Source organism: Diadema antillarum, unplaced genomic scaffold, assembly GCF_040938485.1.
Source record: "Diadema antillarum isolate AM-2024a unplaced genomic scaffold, OU_Dant_1.0 seq00000770_RagTag, whole genome shotgun sequence".
NCBI classification, from domain to species: domain Eukaryota; kingdom Metazoa; phylum Echinodermata; class Echinoidea; order Diadematoida; family Diadematidae; genus Diadema; species Diadema antillarum.
This window is the reverse complement of record NW_027271660.1, coordinates 1,023,290-1,032,021: the sequence shown is the minus strand read 5'-3', so window position 1 is coordinate 1,032,021 and position 8,732 is coordinate 1,023,290.

Here is an 8,732-nt window from a genome sequence, read left to right as displayed (position 1 = left end):
TTTGCACGGTGGGGGCACACACACCCTGAAACAATAGGGCGTTCTTGGTTGTTGGGCTTGTGGATTTTGGGGAGGAAGTACATATTTGGGCGACGTGGGTCCTTTGGAATTAGTTTTTTCTTTAAGTCTGATTTTACATCAAGGTTTCCCACAGCTGTTTTTACCTTTTGTAGGTGTTGGGGGTGGGGTCATGATCTAGAGCCTTGTACGTCTTTGTATCTGTTAGCTGTCGTAGACCTTCGTAGACCCACAGTAGAACACCCGTAGCAGAACACTCAGCCATGACCAGACAGGACATAATATAGCCCAACACAGGTAAAACACCCTGATAATTTTCAGGTTAGATATTTCGCAATTATTGAGATTTCATTTGTATGTACCGATATTTATTGTAGGATCACAAGATATACGAATAAGGTTGAGCGTAATGAGTTTATGTGATTTGATATGAATGAAATGAATAATGGTGTATAATGATGGATTTGGGAAAATGTACGATTTTGCGATTTCTGAAACGATTATGTTTGATTGTAAATTTATATGTAACATAATAAATATTATGATTGAATATTAGTTATTGCGAAATTTTGTTGATATTTATTGTATGATGACACGATACATGATTACTGTTGAGCGTCACGAGTTGATTTGATTGGATATGAATGATATGTACAATAGTGTAGGATGGATTTGGAAATATGATTTTGTGATGTTTTGATATGATTATGTTTGATTGTATATGCAAAATAAGAGGAGTTATGATTGAATGTTAATTATTGTATTTTTGGACAGAAGATGAGCACACGGTGCTGTGATGCAGGACATTACGTCAAATGATACATGTCTCACGCAGGTAATTCATACAATGTTGTAGTTGTTTATATATCTGATTCAAGAGTTGATATATTTTGGCAGTGGTTAAGGTTATTTAATTTCGGTAATATAAAAAATATATATGATATGTTGATTAAGATAGTATTATATCAACCGGAGTTGTGTGTGTGTGTGTGTGTGTGTGTTTGCTTGGGTGTGTGTGTGGATATGTGAATATGCATACGTGTGTGTGTATGTATGTGGATGTGTGTGCATGTGTGTATGTTCACATATACGCAATGCAAATAGACATATGAACGTAATATATATGTATATGATTTTGTTTATAATCATTATGTTTAGAATTATGAGAAAATATGGTTATTATAATATGTCAACAACTTGATATAAGAATCTTTTTATAGATATTTCCTGGATATATGATGTTATTTTGATGACGAGATGAGGCTAGATTGGATATTTGTATTGAATTAAATGAATGATTTGTGTATATAAAGGAAATGATTCAGAAGATTGATAATATATGAAATGGCATTACATATTATATGATACATCAGGTTATTCAGATAATAACTATTTTGTTGGTAGATCCTGAGGAAGGCCTGATGACTGGCCGAAAGCTTGACTGAATAAAAGGAAGACTCAAGATCGAGAGCAACGTCCGCCTCAGTCTAATTTCTTTCAGTTTATATGCTATCCACAATGAAGCACCGCGTACGTTTGGGAGGGGAGCTATCTCTCGCACTATATATATATACATATATATATATATATATATATATATATATATATGTATGAAATCGATGTAACAAATAGATAAATTTACTGATTACACGATGGTGACAAAAACCGAAAGAAAAGTTCATGATTCTTCATCGTGAAAACCTGCTTGAACTGTTTGTAAAGCGAGGTCTAATTGGAGATATAAGAACTGATCGGCACTATTATGAGAGAGTCGTAAGTTATATATTTAATCTCAGCTTATTAATTTGGCTTCGCTTCTTTATTCCTTTCCATTCCAGTGTATACGCAATACTTCATCATCATTAACTGACAATGTAGACTGCAACCTTTGTTTCAAATTGATATAAAGTGAACAGAGTAATTGAGAAAAGGCTGTGCATGCAAAATACTGGCACAAACTGACAAGTTACTATACACTAAGAAGACATGCTTTTTTCTCACTTTGTATGGATTACCAAAGAATGGGAAAGCCAAAGCAAAAAGATCACTTTGTATAAATCAAATTCATTGAGTAGCTGGAATTATAACGTGCTGGTTTATGACAACTAAAAGCTTCTTTATCACAAATATTCTCTCGAACAGTTGGACATGTACTGTTTTGCAGCAAAGGCATTGATTCAGCTTACTACACGTCAGTATCTCCTCCGAACTCCGAGCCAACCCAAATTGAAGGCGTTGACATAAGTAGCACGGCCCCAGACAGACGCTTGACTGACGTGACCATCTTCAACAACACCGTGTACTTCCTGCGAAGAGATGGTGTAGTGGTCACCACGGACTACGCTTCGAACACTCCGAGTTCCGTTTTATACCCGATAGCTCAATACGCAGTTGAGGATTCTGATGATTTTGTGTTGCAAAGCATGGTCATTGTTTATGATGACGTCATGTTTCCTGGCACATAAGTTTATTTTCATTATTTTGAAAGGGCAAGAAGATTTGCGACAATTGAGAAAGGGGAAAGAAAGATATGAGGACAACTGCATGCATAAATATGAAGAGAATATCGATGATGTCCATAAAATGCACCTGGTAACTTACGGAAAGAGAAAACGATATTGATTCATAAATTGTCAATTGGCTGATTGAAACATTAAGTGACTCTGGTGTATCAAACTGATGTAAAAGGCCATCTACTATATACCATATCGCATTGCATTTATTTTATGTTTCCTGTATAAGCCACAGAAAACGAATGGAATTCATCAGTCTAAACGCTAACAGTGATATACTGCGGACCAATCCTTGTTTCATCAAGTGGTGCTTTTCTTTGAGGAGCAATACTCATTCTTGTCAATTCTTTCATCCTTCCCGACAACTCACGATTCTGTAACAGTTTCTGGGACACAAGCAAAAATTTCTGATTCCACTTTGTTACACACAAAAAGGGCAATACAATTTTGTTCTTGAGCAAGCTTTCGTGACCAAACATCACACGCTAGATTTAAAAGTGAGTAGTATACTTACAGGAATATTCATCACCCGATGAATATTTCTTCACGTGTATAGCACAATGTACCCGTCATGCACCGCTCTTCTTCCTCAGTCACGTTTTAGTTTCTAGATGAAGTAATCACACTCATCAATATTATACAAGATAACAGCAAATCCAATTTTTATTTCACATACGTCGTTTTCTAGTTCATTCATTAATAGACGTTCTAGTTTTGATATTTGCAATTCTTTTACCTGTGGATAATACGCAGCCTTTAATCTATTCGTTTTTGAATAATCACAACTATGCATTTATTCAAATCATACCTATGTTGTAATCCACTAGTATCCAAAAATGATGTAAACTGAAGTTACTGGACTTTTCTTTGATTTATAGCGCTGGTTATATTCACCTAACTGTACAATTGCACCAGCGAAATGTCAAAATTCTCTTGTTCCGCTGCTGAGATTAAATATCTTAGCATTCGTCAATAATATAATCTTTAATTTCTGTAAAGACGTCAACTCGCAATACCATTGATTGCCTTACCGTTTTGTAGGTCTACTGTTTTAAAAGTCATAAAAATGAAATAAATTCGATTACGTATTCGATTAAGTCAATTCAAATCAAATCAATTTCAAATATAACGTCGACTAGATTGTTAAATTAAATTTTTATAAGTATTACAATTGGGTTAGATTGGAAAGGTTGGTTCTTACTGTTTCATGAGTAAAGCTGGGTTGGAGATGTGGAATTTGTATATTTGAACTATGTACCTCGAATTTACTGTCATTTCTCATCTCGATGTCACTGCCTGATGACGGTCGTTTTTTGTTTGTTTGTTTGTTTATCATAGACTTGACACACGGTTAGCAGGTTTGTTTTATCGTAAGTGGACGTCGAAAGACTCTCGATGCGTTTCATCAGTTTAAGTTCAAAAGAGAGAATAGGGTTTACGCAAATATATAATATTTCATAGAAGGTGTTCGGCTCCGACCCTTGTCACTAAGAATCAAATATCAAGCTGAAAATGAACCTGAGATTCCTGTCATCCCAATCCAGGGGGTAATCTTTCTATATAACTATCCTGACAAGATATTCTGCTGATTTAAAGTGTGCGTTCAAGAATGAATATACAAATACACATAAAACATAGACACCCTTCACTTTCTTTAACTCTGCTGCTTTTATTAGTCTCTATTGTTCGTCAATTCCTGTTATGAACCAGTTCTTAACGTGCACGAACCTGGGATGTCCCACTCATAGTGTAGTAGTCTTGTATAGTGGAATCATTGAGCATTTCTGAGTTGTATATATGATTTTAATCATGATATATTGAATAGTGTATAGTATACCAATTACTGCAAAAAAAAGAAAAGAAAAAAGGTGAATCACAAGACATGTGACAAGAGCCTTGTAAATATGATCGGTATGATTCTTGCATTTCTTTGTAGTAGGCCTTTAAGGGTGTGCATGCATGCTCCTGAAATGCAAACTTGTCATAGGACAACAGTGAATGACGTTGGTAGATAAAGCGTGCGGACTGGTGTGCGACATTAATGACATTGCGCTACACTTCATGGAAAGAGATGCGAGGTTTCTGTATAATTACGGTATGTTAGGTTTTAGTACAAACAGGGATGTAGGAGAAGTACGCCCCATTTCCTTGGGACCAGTTTACAGAAACATGTACTTTTTTCCCATAAACTTTGCCAGTGGTGAGTCACCAAGACCATAGTTCCTCTGTATATAGTACTGTTCTCTGTCATGCACCCACAAAAAAAGAAGAAAAAAAAAACACCACCACCAACAACAACAACAAAGAAATGCACAAAAGAAGTACGTTTCTTTGCAGCTTTAAATAGGTGGTATCAAATTCTGCACGAAATTAAACCAACAATTCTACACGCCTCAACACTCTTGTGCGTCACTCTTAAAATGCTAGTGCACTATAAGTTGTCATCCTTTGTGTAAAGTGTTGTGAATTAAATACGACTTCATTTCAATCTTTTGATATCAAATTTGAATGATAAGAGAGTTATGGTCAAAATTCTTGATTTTGTCTTCATACATTTTTTTTTTCAGTACACATTCAGTTGGATATTTTCATCATTTGTCATTAATGTATTAACAGTAAAGTAGAAAAATCAAAATGTTGTCGTTACCTTCGTGTTAAATGATCATTTTCCCACTATCCATAGCTAGCATTTTCTGATTGGGAAAGCGTTAGTAAAGTTAATTTTCTTTAATTGTTCACACATCAATTTCTAGTTTCATGGATGGTAGATAATTTAATGCGATCAATATATATGTATATACACACATTTGGTTCTTATTCAGCCTTGAATTAGTCATGCCTTATTTTGTATTTCTACAAAATGTTGTTTAATTACTCGTCTGTTCCTGTGTGCCATGTCATTATTATAAGGGTCAAGGCGGACAAGTATAGCCACCATTATCATTATTATCATAACGAATTATCATGTTATTGCTCTTGAATTTTGCTTTGATATTTTGATATAAATCTTTCTGGTGCAGTACTGTTGATGGGATTTTTACCTATCCCTTTTATGTGAATTTCAAAAGTATCTTTGTGGCTGTTTCACAATTTTGATAGAGATAAAGAATATTGTTGTTCGTAAATTTGATTACATAGCATTAAATCGTCTGATGCAAATCATGCCTTTATAAAATTTTGTTTCCTTGCTTTTGGCTTTATCAATCGTACATATACACTCAGCAAAAAAAAAAAAAAAAGAAAGAAAGAAAGAAAGAAAGAATGACAGTACGCACTTTTCAAGTTAATATTTCTCATATAATATTTATCTGAAGGTTATTGTGTTATATACCAAAAGAAAGGTACTTAAATTGGCTATCAACATGGTAGGTCAATAAAAATGGAAACTGTACGCATAAGGTAACATCTCTGTTTTTCTCTTCCATGGTACAAAAGTAAAAATTGCAAAAATTAACAAGTTGCCATTCATGTGTAAGTGCTCTGCCATGTAACAATAAGAACAAAAGACAAATTTTACACAATAAAATACATGGATTAATTTGCAAAAAATAAATCTATTATCCTTATTACATGTTTGAAGCCCAAAAGATCAATAAAGGTTAAAATTAATTGAGAAAATGAAGAACCTTTTGTCAAATGGAATTCCAAATTGAATGAGAGAAAAGCGATATTAACGAAAATGACAGGAATTGGAATTGATTTCTCAAACAAGGAAAATTGTAAATAATATTTGGTTCGCAAATTTGTCTCATGAATTCTTTAATCACTGAATTCTGTTCTTTTAACCATCTTTGTGCCCTTACTCCCTATGCCATGTGACGTTTGAGTTGATATAAAATTCTTATTTTCCCCCTTTAGTTTCCCACTTTCGTTTGGTTTGGTCTTTTGTTATCATTGTTATCTTGAAGGGTATTTGTAGATGAAACAGCTCATGTCAACTTTTTCAATTTTTACTTTCGTGCCTTGGAGGACAAAAACGAATGTGTTTACTTATGCGTAAAATTTTCCTTTATATTGACCTATAAGGTTGATAGCCAATTAAATCATCTTTACTATGGTATATACTATATATATATATATCTCGACTCTCATCAAAATCTTCTATGAAAAATATGAACTCGAAAAAGTGTTTTATTTCAATTTTGTTTTTGTTGAATGTAAATATACATATATATACATATATATATATATATATATATATACATATATATATATATATATGATATAATATTATATGCCATAACTTAAACAAGGAGATACATCAATCGATAGCGAGACATAGAGAACGAAAGAGACTTATAGTGTTTGTGTGAGTATGCATGAAGCTGCACGGTGATGGATGACTGTAGTCTTCTTTGGGTATATTTTAAATGGATGATGGGGTGGTCTATGAAAAAGCTAATTCGGATTACAATTATCAATTCTTTCGTTAGATCACACCGTGATCTTTGTTTCCAAAGCTTATGACACTGTTCTCTGTGAACGTGATTGTGTGCCACTGATGATGAGAGACGGTCATATTAATCACAATCATGACGATATAAAGTAGGCCTAATGGTTATAGAGAAAGAAAGTAGTGTTGTAAGATTCAAGCCTAGTGTCCTGCAGAAATATTGATCTCACGCTGGCACTGTTAGTTCTCGAACCCAAGGGAAAAAAGTTTGTTTGTTTTGTTTGTTTTATTTTATTTAATCACGGGATAAAATGCCCTCGATCAGCCAGATGAGGCTGTTTTTCAGAGAGGCCGTGAGTACAGTGTTACAGCAACAACAAAAACAACACAACAGTTAACAAATCAATCAAAGTAAAATAACAATTACAAAAAAACATAAAAAACAACAAGCATAACATAATGAAATACATTACAATATAGCAGAAACTAGATACCAGGAACAATAAAAAAGAAAAGAGGAATATAAACGTAACCACTAAGCACAAACGCTATGAAAGAGGGTGACACAAACAAGTTCACGTAAATTCAGACAAATTAGCTCAAACATAGTTATGAAATCCACACTATAACACATACTCTAACATTCTTTCAAAAGCCTTCAAATTACTTAGTATTCTTACATTTTCGGGAAGGCTATTGAATATTTTAACACTGGAATAAATGCATCCAAATTTCATGAAATTTGTTCTGGGTTTTGAAAGTATGATGATATTACGTGAATTACGTAAATTATATTTATCTATTTTGATAACTACTTTTTTTACAGATGAATAATGGCAATAACTGGTGTAATGATTTAAAGATAAATATTGCCGCGTGTTTTTCCCAGCGATTCATAATTGCTTCTACGCCAGATAATTCATATAAGGCTCGACTACTGAAACGATTATCTACTAATAGAATGGTGCGGAGAGCCCTCTTCTGCAAAACACTTATTTGATTTACTAAACTTTTACTGGCGTTCCTCCACACAATTGAACAATAATCCAAATGGGGCTGAATTAACCCTTTGTATAAAATAAGGGGGGTGTCTTGCGGAATATATGGCCCTATTCTCTTGAAGCAGTACAACGCAGAAGAGAGTTTGGCCTTTACATTGACTCTGTGATTGTTCCACGTCAGGGTGTCGTTTAAGGTCACACCTAAATACTAACAGGAACTTTTTTGTTGTACGCAAAAATCATTAACCGTAACCTTAACGTTATCAAAGAGGTGTTTTTTCCGCATAGGTGTGACAATCATGTATTCACACTTTTTCTCGTTTAGCAGTAGTCCATTGTACTTCAGCCAGTTCGTTATCGCCCTTAAATCATGATTTACACACTTTTCTAAGTCATAGGGATTGTTTGATGAGTAGTAAAGGCAAGTGTCATCAGCGTACAAAGAGACAGTACAATGTTGTACAACTTCAACAATGTCATCGATAGTTATCACGAACAGAAGCGGTCCGAGGATACTCCCCTGGGGAACGCCACACGTAACGAAACGTTGTTCAGACATATATTATTTCCGTTAACAACTGTGACTTGCTTCCTAAACGCCAGATAATCTTTGAACCAGGCTAAACTGTCGGATTCTACACCGTATTTTCGCAGCTTCTCAATTATCACATCATGAGGTATTAAATCGAAGGCTTTTTTCAAGTCAAGTGTAATGAGTGCAACTGCACGCCCTTCATCTAAAGCCTTCCGGATATTTTCTGTAATTGTTACAAGAGCAAGCAAAGTTGAATACTTAGGGCGAAATCC